The sequence below is a fragment of the Stomoxys calcitrans genome, chromosome 4 (assembly GCF_963082655.1).
Source record: "Stomoxys calcitrans chromosome 4, idStoCalc2.1, whole genome shotgun sequence".
NCBI lineage: Eukaryota > Metazoa > Arthropoda > Insecta > Diptera > Muscidae > Stomoxys > Stomoxys calcitrans.
This window is the reverse complement of record NC_081555.1, coordinates 6,709,649-6,727,405: the sequence shown is the minus strand read 5'-3', so window position 1 is coordinate 6,727,405 and position 17,757 is coordinate 6,709,649. Positions and strand designations below refer to the sequence as shown.

At 35.0% G+C, this 17,757-nt stretch overlaps 1 protein-coding gene and 1 long non-coding RNA gene across 2 annotated transcripts in view; one reads left to right on the top strand and one right to left on the bottom strand.

The window, feature by feature from the left end:
* The first annotated feature begins 1,136 nt into the window (after positions 1-1,136).
* Positions 1,137-17,757, top strand: part of LOC106082698 (sodium channel protein para) — a 240,220-nt gene continuing 223,599 nt past the window's right edge. The window contains exon 1 of the mRNA XM_059367549.1: positions 1,137-1,201. The gene's annotated coding sequence lies outside the window, so the exon portion shown is untranslated. The remainder of the gene's footprint in view (positions 1,202-17,757) is intronic.
* The window catches only part of LOC106082769 (uncharacterized), a 241,901-nt gene continuing 233,646 nt past the window's right edge, over positions 9,503-17,757 (bottom strand). The window contains exon 4 of the long non-coding RNA XR_009398087.1: positions 9,503-9,924. This is a non-coding gene — a long non-coding RNA (uncharacterized LOC106082769). The remainder of the gene's footprint in view (positions 9,925-17,757) is intronic.

The window sequence follows — 17,757 nt, the reverse complement described above, 5'->3', positions numbered from 1 at the left end:
AGCTATGCCCTTAGTACGCTCAACGAGCATGACAAACTTACAAAATATTTTCTATAGTGCCAACGTTTCGTTGTAGTATGATGATGAGGAATATGATGATTGAGGGCCTTGTTTGGCTAAATGTGTGTTTGGAGATTTGTTATAGTTGTTAGTGTAGGTATGCGAGGTAACAACTCTAACCAAATAAAACTGGCCCATTTATGATGTCAGCGACAGTGGCAGTGGCTAATGAACGAACATTCGTTCGCTATGTAGTGGCTTCAAGGAAGACAAGTAAATATTTTCCAGTTTTGTTTGAGAAAATTATACATAATTGAAATAATGTGGTGGGAAGAATAAGGACAACCAAGAAGACAACATGACGTTAGTTAATAGTAACAACATCCTAGTAAGAGGAACCAAGAAGGAAGTGGGATATAAAAAAAAAACAACACAGCTTTGAAATTCCTTTTTTTTTTTGGTTTTTATAGCCAAAAATAGTCTGTAGAAATCTGAAAAATCTTCAAGTTATTTGCATCCCTTTCTGCTTGTGCTCCTTCTAGTCCTTAAGCAATTTTGGCGTTTAGACAGCAAGAGATTGGCCTAATTTAAAGCAATGGCTAATTTTCATATTTGTATCCGTTGTTTTTTCCTCTTTCACGCTTTGGGAGGATGTGTAAATATGAGTCAACATTTGGTGTATGCGTGTGTGTGAGGTTCTCAAATTGCTGCTGCTGCTTCTTCTTCTTCTTCGTCTTCTACTTGGTTTTGGTTGGGTATTCAGAAGCAAAAGAAATTCCTTACATTTGACAGCTGTCAAAAAGCCAAGCCAACTGAACGAAGTTTTTTTTAACGATTTTCCGACTTTCACCAAACTTAACGTTATTTAGGCGAGTGTGCGAGTGTACGTTTGGGTGCGTGTGTGTGTTTGTCTATGTTTGTGCTTCTTCTTGCTCCCTTGCCTGTATGTCCTAATGACCGAGTGCCTTGCTACTATCAATACTGCCACCATAAGCTTGTTGTAGGTTTTGCGCTGCCGCGGGGTTTGAGCGAGGCAAAGTATCATGAAGGGCGCCAATGTGCTTCGTCAAGTAACGAACTGTGTTCTGCGAGAGTATGTGTGTGCCTGCCTATCCAACTGAACGAAACTTTGAGTTTGTTAGAGGTGCAAGTGGCTGACGAACGTTAGTTTAAGCGAACCACGGAGACGAACGGATTTCGGGTAAAATAACAGCGCAAACCTAAAAGAAAACAAGAAAAATTAAAAAAAAAATTCTGTCAAAAAAGAAAGAAACACACACATACACATACACACATGTATACTCATGTACTCATGAAAGCCTTTGTTATATGGTGGTTTTGAAAGCAAAATCTATACTCGAAGGATCTTTTCAAGGCAATTTTTCTTAAAGATAATTTGTGGCAATATAAAAAAAGGAAATGTAATATAAAGTGAACAGCTTAAATTCAATAGAAAAAAGAAAAAAACAAAAGTTTGTGATTCTTAAATGATAAGGAAAAAAGTGAAAAAGTGAAAATTTTGAGCAGAAAAAATCGTGTGAAAATATTTTTTTTTTTTTTACATGTACACAGATACACATGCATATATATTTTCCTTTTTACGTATATATATGTAAAGGTATGTGTATACAATAGAGGTCATAAGGAGATGGTGTTTATGGCAAAATTTGATTGAAATGAAAAATTCTACAGAAAATCCAGTAATTAAAAAAAATTTGACCAAATTTTTGCTTTTTAGTTGCAAAATCTCCTTTAGCTTTTTGTTTTTTTTTTTTCGATGGGGACTAAAACGTATGACTTAATTCTTTGCAAGGAAAAATGAGGTTTCGATTTTTTCTTTTCATAGGTTATGTATACGTTTTAGGAAAGGAGAGAAAAAACGCCATACAATCTCTCAAACACACACACACACACGCTGGCACCAACATTATTCGTATGTTAAGGAAGAAGAAAAAGAGTGCGAGTTTTATACTCTACACAAAAGTTGAGTTGATAGAGGAGCAAGCCATACAAACACCCAGATGAATGGCCCCATTTCGTTTGCCCCCTAAACTCTTGGCTTTTCGCACCAAAGAACTCATACTCTAACTCACACACACACACACACACATGACAACACACGCACATCGAACTTAGCCAGTAGCCTAGCAGGCTGCTGCTCTCTACTCTCCTCCTGCCAACAACAACAGCAGCAGCAAGTGTAAAACACCAAAGTGAACTCTTAGTTCAAAAACACTCACAAACACACGCACATACTCGTACATCTACAAAATACGGGTGGTGTTATCAAGTGTTGTGTGTGTATGTGCGGGATCTACCATTAGTTCGTTGGTGTTGTGTATAGCAATTCGTATTCGTGTTGTCGTGTATTTCGTTTTAACCACAAACACACACACACACACAACCCTACGAAAAAAATGAAACACGCCAGCAAAAGCACAAACTCCTCTCTGGTTCTCTTTAGAACTTGGGAGAGTGTACTGAACAATGAACCATGGATTTTCCACGAAAGCATGTGTGTGCCAGAGTTTTCTACTGCTGCTGCTTCTTCTGCTTCATCATCTCCTATTTTCGTTTTTCCTGGTGTGGTGCATGAAAGCCTGGCATTTATTGGGTATGGATAATGGTGATGGAGGTTCTATATTGACGTCGTCCTAGTCGTGTTATCGTTGTGGTCGTCGCCATTGGTGCTGGTGCTGCTTCTTCTTTTTCTACTGGTTTATAAGGCTTAAGCCAGTGTTTGTTTGTGTGTGATGTGTGCGAGTGCAAATGTGTCTTTGTGCCTTTTTATTTTCTAAATAATCATACCTCTCTGTACTCTATATAGTAAATATAAAAAAAGAGGAGTTTTTGTCGTCGTCGTCGTTGTTGTTGGTGTTGTACTTTTGCTGTTTTATTGTACCACTTCTTATGGCCGCTAAAGTATTCATCGCGTGCGTCGTCTATAAGTCCGCAATATACGAAGTTTAAAAATAGGCGAATTGAAAGCAAAAAAAAACAAAATCAAAGCAAAAAAAAGTAGCAAAGAAGCAGTCCACGAAACACACGAGTTCTAGCCAGCTTTAAGTTCGTACGAGTTATTTAAACAACAAAAACAACTGCAAAAAAAAAAAATAAAGAAGGAAATAATAATTATCAATCATCGCATGAGGAAAAAACACACACATACATAACCATACGCTCATGCGAGAAATGTGGCATATGTATATAAACGTAAATCAAAAAAAGGAAAAGAACAAAAAAATCAATGAAAGATCGGAAATAATAATAGAGTTAAAACACACAAAAAAAAAACCAAAGAAATATATTAAAATTTAATACAAAAATTTAAAATAATTAAAAAAACGGAAAGACCTAAGAAAATGTAAAATGGCAACTTTACGTTAAATGAAAGTAAAAAAAAAATATTTTCAAAGTGGAAAAATATCTAAAATTAATTGTTGTAATACATTTTCATACTAATTGATCATTGTATTGTAGGGGGGTTCTTTCTCTACCTCTTCCTATAAACATTTTATTTTTAATTCCCTTGAAAAGTTGTATGGAAAGTCAAAGTATTTTTTGTATTCTTAAAAAAAAATTTTAACATATTGAAGTAATTTTTTATTTAAGCTCCACTGAGAAGGCATTCAAACATCATTTTGGAAAAAATATTTTGATGGAATTTTTTTAGTTCTTTTTTATACCAACCACTATAGGCTAGTGTATATAAATCCATCAAAATATTGTTTTGAGACTATTTCATGCCATGTCCGCCTGACCTCTGTCTGTCTATCCAAAGCATCATAACTTTGGTACAAGAAAAACTAAGCAGTCGTTTGATCAATATTTAGCCAAGTACTCGAAATTTTGCACTTGCTATTAATTTACTTCGTTCGGAATTGTAAATGGGTCAAATCGGGTTTGATGGGTTTGATAGAACTGCCTTTAAAACTCAATTTTGCAATAAAACTTCTTGGGCGCCTATAGTGCGTAAATTTGTATCTATTTGGAAAAAATTCGAGTATGGAGTTCGTATAGCTGATATCTTAATAAAGTTTATATATTTGTTGAAAGTATTTTTCTATTGCGGTTCGAATACGAATTCATAACTAAATATATCTAGATATGCAGTCTCTCCACAAATAGCGGATCTGTATGGAAATCAAAATGTTTCTAAAATTACTACTGGCAGCTTTCTTCGATGGTATGAACAATAGTGATTCCTCATTTAGACTATTTTTGTCTAATCTCATAATATTGAAGATTGCCTAAGTAATTTGATAAAGAATAACGCTGATGAAGGGATAGAATCCCAGAAACTGCAGTCCGGTTAACCTTTCGACCAAATTTTTGAAAACATTTTGATTTAAAACCAAATGGTGATTTTATTAATAAGTAAAATCACCCAAGGTTGTCAACTATTAAATAAGTTGGCCAACCAACTCCCCATAATTTGATCTTCTAATTAATTCCCGTCAGAACTGAAATTTTATATCTCTCCCACATTAACCGATCTTCTCACTTGACTTCTTGAGCATTTAAAGGACACAATTCTACACCAAAAACTAAAGGAATCTGTTATGGCCAATTCTGATTACAGAAAGAAATCGTCCAGAGATCGTAACAAAGTCGATCCATGGTGAAGAATATAAACAAGTGAAAGCATGGTAAGTTCCCATGGATTGCAAATTTTGCCCATGAACATTCCACTAGGGAACAGCGGCAATTTTTTAACATATCAATGAGTACAGCCGATTTAAGTTTTAAGCTCAATGATAAGGGGCCTCCTTTTTATAGCCGAGTCCGAATTGCGTGACGCAGTGCGACACCTCTTTGGAGAGAAGTTTTTACTTGGCATAGTACCTCACAAATGTTGCCAGCATTAGAAGGGCAAAACCACCGCTAAAATTTTTTTCTGATGGTCTCGCCAGGATTCGAACCCAGGCGTTCAGCGTCATAGGCGGACATGCTAAGCTCTGCGCTACGGTGGCCTCCATGGATCGTATTTGCCAAATTCTGTGCCCGGTATCTCTTCATATGCTATGGTATTAGAGATTTATAAGGTTAACAACTGATTCGGGCCATATTCGGATTGACCATTGCCATTGTGCAAAATTTAAACCAATTCGGATAAGAATTGCGCCCTCTAAAGGCTCAAGAAGTATAATCGGTAGATCGGTTTACATGGAAGCTTTATCAAGTTATAGACCGATTCAGACCAAATCTTAGAGGTAATAGAAAACCGTCACTGTGCAAAATTTCAGCCAAATCGGTTAAGAATTACGCCCACTAGAGACTCAAGAAGTATAATCGGTAGATCGATTTATATGGGAGCTATATCAGTTTTTGAACCGATTTTCAACATACTTGGGACGTATGTCAGAGGTCATAGAAAAAGTTACTGCAAAATTTCAGCCAAATCGGTTAAGAAGTACGTTTTCTAAAGGTTCCAGAAGTATAATCGGTAGATCGATTTATATGGGAGCTATATCAGGGTTTGAACCGATTTTCACCATACATCGGACGTATGTCAGAGGTCATAGAAAAAGGCACTGTGCAAAATTTCAGCCAAATCGGATAAGAATTACGCTCTCTAAAGGCTCAAGAAATATAATCGGTAGATCGGTTTATATGGGAGCTATATCAGGGTTTGAACCGATTTAAACCATATTTAAACCATAATGGCACGTATCTTGGAGGCCATAGAAAAAGTCACTGTGCAAAATTTCAGCTAAATCGGTTAAGAATTACGCCCTCTAGAGGTTTAAAAAATAATATCGGAAGATCGGTTTATATGGGAACTATAACCGGTTATGAACCGATTCAGACCATATTTGACACGTATTTTAGATGTTATAGATATAGACACTGTGCAAAATTTCAGCCAAATCGGTTAAGAATTACGCCCTCTAGAGGCTTAAGAAGTAATATCGGGAGATCGGTTTATATATCCGGTTATGGACCGATTCAGACCATATTTGGCACATATGTTGCAGGTCGTAGAAAACGTCAAGGTACAAAATTTAGGCCAAATCGGAAAAATGATGGACCGATATGACTCATTTACAATTCCAACCGACCTATACTAATAGGAAGTATTTGTGCGAAATTTGAAGCTCAAGGCTTTACTGCTTCGAAAGTTTGCGTGTTGTCCACAGACGGACAGATAGACGAATGGACGATCAAGAATGTATATACTTTATATGTTCTTAGTATACCCCCATCCTATGGTGGAGGGTATAACAATTAGGATTGCCTTATTTGAAGTGTTTTTACAACCTACATAGAATGGAGGGGGGGGCATACCATTCATAAATTCGCATTCCATTAGGAAATAGGGGAGACTCCCCTAACATTCGAAATAAGTACTTCATAAGCTTCACACCTTTGTTTAACATCACTTGGCTCAATAACTTATAAGTGTCGGTAGCACTGAAAGAAAATCACCATCACTTAAAACTATTTCAGATTTTTTCGCTGGGTTTAGAACACAAAATAAAGGGTGATTTTTTAAGAGCTATAGGAAAGTTTTTCAAAAAGAAAACATTAAATACAGAAAAATGCATGAAATCTTTATTTGAACCGTTAATACAGTCCATATAATTTAAAGTTTAAAGATGACTTCAAACTTACTGACAAATGGTCCATCCGCTTAGTCCAATTTTGGCATACTCTTTTCAAAATCTCGGCCAGTATCACACGAATAAATGGTTTAATGTTTTCTTCCAATGCGTCTTTTAAAGCAGGCTTTTTGGTATAGACACGAGTTTCAATATAACTCCACAAAAAATAGTCTAAAGGCGTTAAATCGCGCGATCTAGGCGACCAATTGACCGGTCCCGAACTCGCCTCTCAATTAGTCAATTGTTGCGCGTGCTGTGTGGCATGTGGCACCGTTTTGTTGAAACCACATGTCATGCAAGTCATGTTCCTGCATTTTGAGCAAAAAAAGTTGGATATCGTCTCCACCATTACGTTACGATTCGCATCATCTTTGAAGAAGTACGGTCCAATGATGCCACCAGCCCAAAAACCTCACCAAACTGTGACTTGTTCTGGATGCATGGTAGCTCTTGCAATACTTCTGGCTGATCTTCACTCTAAAATCCGCAATTCTGCTTATTTACGTACCCACTGAGCCAAAAATGAGAGGACCATAAAATGGAAGAAGCGCGCGATGAACAATTTGGATAACAAATTTAATAATTTGCAAGCATTGTTCGTTTGTAAGACGATTCATGGTTAAATTATAAACCAAACTGAAGATGTTTGACAGTGAAACAAAACAAGAAACGTGCGTGAGCTGTGTAAACTTGTGTTGCCAAAAAGATAATAGCTAAAAAGTTACTCTTTACAATGGCCTCCATTCAATTTGTACCATCTCGAATATCGATACCAAGAACATTGCATGAAAAAATAGGCGGAGACATTTTGCATATCAATTGAATTATGTATTATTTCAATTTTTAGCTTTATGGGTGAGGGATCTCCTTCTAATAGCTGAACAGAGTGCCTCTGGACAATACCACTTGATAGACATATTTTACATATTTGAATTGCTGAAAAATTTCTTTGTCGCTTTCAGTAGACTTGGTAACCTGCATCACTGTGCACTGTGGCTTCTCCATACACAAATATATCGCCAACTTAAATCTATCCGCCATTTTGGATTATTAAAGGCTTCTTGGCTTTAAGGTTTGGGTGGATTTGACTGGCATTTGTTATATGATATCTTGTTTTTTGGTTTTTAATTTTACACGTAAAAGTTGCAATTCTTGCCCGACTGGGCTGAATTTTGGCTTGTTTCAGGAAGCCCAAATATTTGCTCAATTCGGCTGAAATTTGGTATGTAAAGTAGATTTTTGGTCTCAAAATTTCTATACTATATAAGGCCCAGCACACATTTGTATGGATTTTATTACAAAACCTCAAACTATACCCTGCACAACTACAATGGCTGTGATAAAATGTGTAGTTCGACTCAAAAATTCCTGCAGCTTAGGCTTAGACATGTCCGTCTGTCCGCATATTCTTTCTGTGTTGATAGTTGGTCTGTTGTTTTTTGTAACTAAGGTGAAGATCGTATTTGTTATTCAATCATCAAGAAAGTTGGTACATATCACTTTTTTAGCCCAAAGACAAACGCTTTCAGTTTTAGTAAAAATCGTTTTAGGTTTATATGTAGCCCGATTTACACTTATAAGGGCCTAGTAACCACTAATTTGAACGGATTTGCATGAAATTTAGTATGGATCTTTTGTATTACTCGTCTGAAAGCTTCTGCTAAATTTTACCAGAATCGGTTCTGATTTGGATATAATTCCCTTTATGCTGCATAAGCTACAGCCCAATAATACAACTTCGGCTACTCTTTAAATCTGAACCGATTTTGATGAAATTTGGCACAGGCTTCCAGATGAGTAATAAACACTTCATACCAAATTTCGTGCGAATTGGGGGAATTACGACCATTTATGTAAAAATTGGGCAATATGTCTATCTATCTAAATCTGAACCGATTCACCAAAATTGATACGTCTTGAAAATCTGTGTCGATAGATATTTCGTATTGTTGTAGGTCGTTGGGTATGTAAACACGCCATATTGGTTCAGATTTAGATATAGCTTCCATATAAACCGATTTCCCAATTTTTCTTCTTGAGCCGCAATATTTATCCGATTTGGCTAACATTTTTCATGAAATCGGTCTACAGCCTGATATAGAGCTCCCATACAAACCGATTTCCCGATTTGACATCTTGCAAACCCTAGAAGCCACAATTTTTTTCCGATTTAGATAACATTTTGCACATAGTATTCTGTTCCAACAACTGTGTTAAGTACAGTCCAAATCGGTCAATATTCTGATATAGCTCCTATGTAAACCGATCTCTCTATTTCACGTTTGAGCCCCTGGAAGCCGCAATTTTTGTACAATTTAGCTTAAATTTTCTTTGAATTGTTCTGTTACAACTTTCAACCACTTTCCTAAGTAAGATCCAAATTGGTCTATAACCTGATAAAGCTGCCATATAAACCGTTTATCCTATTAGATTTCCGGAGCCCCTAGAAGCCGAAATTGTTATTCGATTGCGCTAAAATTTCGCACGGAGTATTTTTTCTTCACTTCCAAAAAAATGCCAAGTACGGTCCAAATTGTTCTTTAATCTAGTTCGGTTCCTAGAAACTTTAATAATTGCAAACTTTTAGCAAAATTCGCGGTAGTGGGTTCTTAAGATTCGACCCGACCGAACTTAGCACAAGTAAAAAGTGCTAAGTTTGGCCGAGCCAAATTATGAACTTAATCATGATATATTTGGTGTAGGTGGTCATAGATGTACCTTAGGAAAAATTTGCCAGCTTATTAATGCCAGGCGTTGGTAACAATGGCTACCGATAATAAGACCGATAACAGCGCCAATTTTTATAAGCTCGATAAGGAAGGGTGATTAATGAGACTAGGTTTAATGCCAGGCCTTGGAAACAATGGCTACCGATAATAAGACTCATAACAAAGCCCATTTTTATAAGCTCGATTAGGAAGGGCGATTAATGAGACTAGATTTGAACCACGGTTCACAGTTCTGTATTACATTTCAAAATCCCTTTTCTCGCTAATTTTATTTTTCTTTTCGCTTCACTTAAAGTAAGGTAATACCAGTAATACCAATTAAAACCGTATTGCAAACTAGAAACATGATACTCACGTGTTGTCCCAAATATGAAAGCTACAAGAAATTATAGCTAGCTAGTAACATACAACGCTATTTAGTGTAGATATGTTCTGTTGTTTCATATTTAAATGCTTGCGTTTTTACACACAAAATACCATATCAAGCCATTAGAAACAATGGCCTTCGTCCTCGCGCTTTCATCCTCTCTCTCTCTCTCTCGTTCTCGACTCCCTTTTTTGCATGTTCCTTCTTCCGTATAATATTAACACTGGAAAAAAGAACAGAAAAGCAAATATTAATATAATGGCAGGAAAAATGAAAGTACATCGCAGTGTTACAAAAAAAAGTCATTGAAGTTGCAGAACGACACAAAAACCAAACACGCGATTTTATAGAGACTCCCCCCAGTCCCATTGGGGTAACTCCTTAAGTACGTGCTATGCAAACGAGAACCCAAAGGTAAGGTAAGGTGGGCATATAACATGAAATGACTTTTATGAACCCTCCTCAGCCATTTGATATTTATTTACCTGCCACTAGATATAATGGCACGTGTTTTCTTGAAGACTACCTCCTCACTCTTTTCCATTCTGCATATGCCTTTACATTAATTGTTGGTAAGAACATAGATGTTATGTTATTCAAAATAAAATTGCAAATTTTCTTTGTAAGGTTATAAGGGAACAGCTTGGGTTGTTAAATAAATTAAGTAAAAAATTTGTGCAGTTTAGACAAACAATTAAGTTTTTAATCGGCTAGGTCACTGAATTTGAAAATATCAGAAACTCTAAATCCCATTAAGTCAATATGCGTATTCTCGGTTGCCACGACATTTTAAGTTAATTAAGCGATATTCGAATGAGTGAGGCCTACCAGTTGCCAATTATACCAATTGATTCTAAAAATTTATTTAATCCGATTATTTTTCAACGATGGTTATCACCTTATACCATTAACGACTAATGGGTAGAAAAAGACTCAAGAGTAGAGCTGTCTTACAATAATTCTAACTCGAGTTACGAAAGAGTTAACCTTAACAAAATTTAGATCGGCGTAAAGTAAACAAATAACAAAATCCCCAAACAACCATTCGGGCAAAGATGTTTTCAAAATCGGGATTTTTTAGTTTTTAAATTTGCTGTGGAGGTGCAAAAATATCGTTTGGTGCAAAAATAATTTTTGGGACGTATGGAGTAAATAAAAAAAACATTGGCCCGAATAGATGTCCTTAACGTTTAGGTCTTAGAGGGGTTTTTTTCAATTTTCCTTTTTTATTAAATTGCCTATTTTGAGTTACACATTGCACCCGTTCAAATTGACATATCTTGTAAAACTTCACTTAAAATACATCTACAATTCGTCCACTTTGTAAAAGAAGAAAAAAAAGTGAAGGTATTTAAGCAACATTTTTCAATAAAGATTAATCAATGAAACTACATGTTTGACCAAAATATTTAAAAAAATTTCATCACCAAACAATAGCTTTCACAGCAAATTTAGAAACTAAAAATGACGACTTTGGAATCATCTTTGGCCGAAATGGGTATTTTGGGGATTTTTTCATTTGTCTACTTTACGCCAATCTAAATTTTATTAATGTTAACTCTTGACTTATAAACTGTATAACTTTCAACTGAGTTATCGTATGTAGCCACATACTGTAGCAACGTCATTGTAAATTTTGTCCCCAATCCAAATCATGAATCAAAATGAGAATCTAACCTCAAATGCCTACGTAAATAGCAAAATTCGAAGCCAATCTCGGCCAAAATTTCAACAAATAAAATTTTTTTGCCACTATCCAGAAAAATTTTGAAAATCGGACCCCAAATGAAGACAATCGTACTCAACTCCGAACCAAAGTCCCAGTCCAACTCAATAGTCCGACTTTGGCCTCAAAAACTCGACTCCACAGCCCTGGTCTATGCTGTGTTTCTTTAAGTGGAATATTTGTGCAAAATGTAACGTTATCCCAAACAAATATCCACATTGTATCCCGAAAAAACAAGCCAAAACTTTTTAGCCTTGTATAACTTTTTTGCAAGAAGTTTTATTGAGGCTAGGGCACATCTTTCAAACTTGGCTATAAAATTAAAGTCCCTTAAGCCTTGTAAAGAACGTTGCACACAACGAAGCCAATCTCGCGATTTTACGTCATGAGCTCGTTAAAGGCAAAGCTTTTATCTGACTAAATGAAATCTGACATGTAGTATTTGGCTTTGCTTACTCAGGTATATTCTGCACATGTTTCGGCTTTTATGACTTCTTTAGCATTGTAATAACCACGACCTATAGTTTCTCTCAGGTTCTTAAAGCTTCATACAACTATATCCCCCTATATTTACTTTTTCAAAGACTAATATATTTCACTTTTAGATTTAAAAAATTGTTTCGTTTAAAAGACTGGAATTTTTGATATTAAAGTGCTGCTCCATCCAAAATGTTTACTATTTTATTCTTTCTTACTATTATTTTCCCATATGTACACCCATGCGTATAAGTATTAAATAATATTGGGGAAAATATTCATACGCACCCTGGGCCATTAATTATCAAGAAATACTGGAATGTTGCTTGCTTATTACTAGCTCCCCTCTCCAATTTTTAAAGATATTTAGAGCCACATTGACACACAAAAGTAACAAAGGTCTTATGTTGACAAAATTCAGTCAAAATTTTCTACAGAATTACCATTTTCACAAAATTTTTGTCGGAAATAAGATATTTATAAAATTTTTTATGAAAACAAACAAAACAAAATGTTTATAAAATTTTCTACAGAAACAAAATTTTGAGAAAATTTTCTATAGAAACAAAATTTTGAGAAAATGTGGACAAAATTTTGCCAATTTTTCTATAGAAACAAAATTTTCACAAAATTTTCTATAGAAACAAAATGTTGACAAAATTTTCTATAGAAACAAAATTTTCTATAGAAACAAAATTTTTCTGTAGTAACAAAATTTTGACAAAATTTTCTATAGAAACAAAATTTTAAAATTTTTGTTTGTTTCTCTCTCGAGACGAGCTCAATAATCGGTGATGCAAATGGAAAAGGAAAGCCAATGATAGCAACACACACCAACCACTATGGGACGCGTTTCGTCTTTGGCATTCGAAGCCATCAATACAACTTCCAGCAGATGCACAAAATCATGTGAAGTACGGATGAAGTGTAATTTGACACAGAAAGAATGTCTGATTTAAATACAAGATACCAACGCACAGCCCTTGAATCCATCACACGTAATATGGTCTTCTAACCAAAGACGAAACGCTTCCCATAGTGGTTGGTGTGTGTTGCTATCTTTGGCTTTCTTTTTCCATTTGCATCTCCCATCATTGAGCTCGTCTCGAAAGATAAACCGGTAAAAATTGTAAAATTTAATGATCTTCGCCCTAACAGGCAAAAAAAAACTTGAAAAAAAAAATTCTATTGAAAAAAATTTGACAAAATTTTCTGTAGAAACAATTTGAACAAAATTTTTTAAAGAAACAAAATTTTCTATAAAAACCAATTTTGACAAAATTTTCTATAGAAAAAATTTTTACAACATTTTCAATAGAAACAAAGTTTTGAAAAATTTTCTTACGAAACAAAATTTTGAATGAAAAATTTTCTTTAGAAACCAAATTTTTATAGAAGCAACATATGTCGTAGAAATAAAATTTTTACAAAACATTTTCTGTAGATATACAATTTTGACAAAATTTCCTTAGAAACTAAAAAAATTTAAAACATTATTTTTTTCAACCTTTTAACTCCTTATACCCCCTTCGAATTTTTGAACACTTATCGCAAAGTTACTTATTTTATCACTTTTCTGCCTAATAAATGAAATCTTGGGTATTTGTATGAGTTACAAATTAGTTAATCAACTCAGCCAAACTTTCGCAATGTTCGTTCGATAACAATCGTCATTTGTTTATCGATACTACCAAGGGTTTCTCTAAGACTCCTTACAATACTGGTGAATTTTATAGAAATCGATTCAGATTTAGAAATAGCTTTCATTTTTTATTTTTTGTTACTTCCATGTATATGGAAGCAGAAAAATCCCTTTGGGTATTTTTTTTTAAACCCATTCATTAGTTTTAAAGTTATAACGGTTTGAAAATTATTTTGTTAAACAGTATGAATTCTGACAGTATGGCAACCCTGCATTACACGGACTTAAAACCATGCTCTTTCTTTTAGTTTTTACATGTTCTAAGACATAATTGCAAAAAATGAGCATTTTATTTTAAGTGGCCATAGAATGCCTCATATGTCTAAGATATTGGCCACCGTAACCCAAAGGCTAGCATGTCCGCCTATGACGCTGATCGTATGGCAACCATGTAAAAACTTCATCACAAAGAGATGTTACACTGCCGCACACCGTTCAGTCTCGGCTATAAAAAGGAGGCTCCTTATTGTTGAGCTTAAACTTGAATAGAAAGGCACTTATTGATATGTGAGAAATTTGCCCCTGTCCCAGAATGAAATGTTCATGGGCAAATTTGCGTATGAGCGTATGATTATTAGCATTTTATTGTTAGTAACCGTACGTCCAGGTGTACATAACTTTTCAGCTTTAATTTTAGACTTGAATAGGACAGAATCCATCGATATATAAGTTATTTTTGGAATGGAATTATTAAAAATTGATTTGCTTTAGGAGTGACTGTCAGTTTTAGATCATATTGTAGCCACCTCGTTATGTTTCTTCCAAAATTGTTTCTTAATATCAACAGCATACGTTTCTTACCACGGAAATAGTTCTAAACCATTTGCCTCCGTAGGTGTCGGCAAACGGATATCATAAAGATTGCTATGTTCCTTTCACTTCATTTAAAAAATCTCCCATTAACAAACAAAATACTTCGAGTTTCCAAGTAAAAGTACAAAAAAAAACCAAATACGAATGCTAAAATTGAACCTAGAAACAGAAACATTTTAGGCAACACGATATTTTAGTTCTCATGCTGAAATTTCGTGTCTTGGTTCATGGTATTGTGGCTGCTATGTTTTGTTTTATTTGAAAATACTTCTTCAAAGAAGTATGTCTGGCAAAACCAACAGAGCAAAACAACAACAAAAACAACCATGAGGAAAAACAGCCACTATAAAATATTTATAATTCATTATAGAATAACGTTATGTAAATTCGTGACGACAATACTAAAGAAAATAACCTCCTATTACATACCCACCTAAGTACAGTGCTTACACAGACACAGACATAGGCACATGAACTTACTGATATACTTTCGTACATACTTATGGATATTGAAATTTGACAGGCGAAAGTTAACTGAAATGTGCAACTCCCTATCTACCAAGTAGCACTCTCTCCTAAAACCTCTTGCCCTTCCTTAAGCTATTGGAAACCTACGGGGTTGCCTACCTCATTGTATCTGCCTGCTGTAGGAGTACACAAATGTAAGCAAAAACGTATGGCATTCACAAAATGAACACTTTCAATACAACGAAAAGACATTCAAATTGTTCACATACTTATGTTTGTTTGTATGTGAAGATGGGTGACATCCATACACACTCGAACGCATACAGACAACATTCATGCATATGAATTACTTTTACATGCGATTTCATTGGTATGCGCGACAGGCATTAAGTCCTGGTCCGATGTGAGTTTGGGAGTTTCATTGCATAGCTGAATCGAAACAAGTAGAGTGTGAGGTTTTCGAAGATTTTAGTGTGGGGAAGGAGAAGATACTTGGATTTTCTTCTTCGTTTGTAATTTTTCCTATGTATGCTATAGGAGGAGGGAGTTTGGTCATAAAATTCGACCATCGACCCATTCATGCATCAGCCCACCCCCTGTATGGTTTAAAGGCCTGCTAGTCATGGAGGTTGTCGTAGTGGCGAACACGCCATGTCATCCATTATTTTGTGTTATTAACTTGAAATTATTTTTGGGGTACAACCAGCTGAAAATAAAGACAATGACAAATTTAGAAAAGTAGATGAAGTTTAATAGAGTGGGTCAATGAGTTTTTTTATGAAGTGCATTGGCTTCTTAAAAGGGTTTTGGAGTATCAAACTTAGAGAGTTACAGTTTAAACACTTAAAGTTGACCGGGTCAATGATCCCCTCAACTTCAAATTTGATTCTAATGAATCATTTAGTTGATATTATTTTATAGAAATTACGTCAAGATTTGATTTAAGGAAAATTTTGTTTTTGTCACACATTTTGTCAAAATTTAATTTTTTTAGAATTTTTTAATATTATTTTTTTTATGTTTATTTAAAATTTCATGTTTCTCAACATTTTTTTCGATTTGTATTAAAATTTTTACAAGATTATATCTATAAGAAATTTTTCATTCTTTTGGTACTGAAGAAATTTTGTTAAATTTTTTTAAAAAATTTTGTTTTTGTAGAAAAGTTTTCAATATAATTTCTATAAAAACTTTTATTTCTATAGAAAATTTCATAACCATTCTATTGCTATAGAAAGATTTTCACTACAACGAATAATACATGCGCTAAAAAAGAATAGCTCATGTGATTTTCCCTCCTAATGTTGGGAACATTTGTGAGGTACTATGCCATGTAAAACTTCTCTCTAAAGAGGCACGCCGTTCGGACTCGGCTATAAAAAGGAGGTCCCTTATCATTGAGCTTAAACTTGAATCGGACTGCACTCATTGATATATGAGAAGTTTGCCCCCGTTTCTTAGTGTTCATGGGCAAAATTAGCATTAGCATGTGAAGGGTGTCGAACTTTGTTAGTGTCATACTCGTGTCGTGCCTTGAAGCCTCCACACATAATGCGATTGAATAAGTCCCCTAACCCAGAGAGAAACGCGTGATGTACGATCTCTGGCTTTCCTTTCCATTTCAAGAAATTTTCAATCATTAAGTTCGTCTCTTAACACAGTAGATGGGATTGCCAGGGCGGCGTCGGTGGCGAGGTGGAACTCAGTGGATGGTTGTCGAACTGCGAAGGCGCTATGGCCGGTTATCGACCAGAGGACAATGACTTCTGTGGGAGTTGTCTCGCTGAGGATGAGAAGGAGACTATTGAGTACTTGCTGTGTTCCTGTCCAGATCTTCTGTGATCTGGGTGAACTTGCGATCGTACCTCTAGTATGTCTCTTGAGGTTTGTTGACGGAATAGGATGGTTCCGACGTGGGGTGCCACAAGCTTCGGTGTAGGTAGATCCGTGCTTGCGTAGGGACGGGCGGTTCTTCACCACCCGCTCGTGTTCTCCACTCCTCTTGTCTTTTTCTTTTATTCGTGTTTAACCTCTAGTCCGAGGTCTCACACCTTCTTTCTCTCTCTAGGGTACCACAATGGACCAAACTGGCCTCCGAGTGAATTCACTTTTGGTGGGCAACACATTCAACTTAACCTAAGTTCGTATCTTGCGCAAATAAGCGGAAAAATTTTTAAAATGTTGTAAAAAAAAATTCCAAAATTTTATTTGTTATACTTTTCTTTGAAATGTTGTATGTTTTAAAAGTTTTTTTTTTCAATTTTATTGTTGAGGTATTATCAAAAAATTATTTACATGGAAATTTCTGTAAAATTTAAATTTCTGAAAGTTTTGTCAAAATTTTATTTTTATAAAAATTTGTCAACATTTTTTTATTAAAAATTTGGAGATTTTTTTTAAGAATATTTTGTTAAAACCTAATTCTTTTTGTGATTTTTTGAATATCTTCAAGATGGAGATCATATTCAATGCTTTCTATTCATAAACAAGCATAGCAAAGAATTTATAAAAGTTGAAGAAGTGTGTGTTGTTATTCAAAACACTTTGACTGGCTAGTCTTTCATGGTTTCGGTTACACCATGTAACTTCTTTAGCACTTTTGTCAAATTGATTAAGGTGCCCTACATACGGTGTAGAGCTCGCTTTTGTTTTGAAACAGGACTCAATAAATCCTCCAACTCTCTACACTTGAATTATTCGTTGGTATGATGGCGTTTCCTTTTTAGCCTTAATGTGGTTTGTATGTTCGAGGGATTTATCTGCGTCATTGCAAAAAAATGTTTTTCTTTATAACTTAAATAAAATTATAATCATTTGCTAAGCTCTTAAAGTTCTCGTACTAGAAAATTTCTTGAAATTTTCTGTTTCTT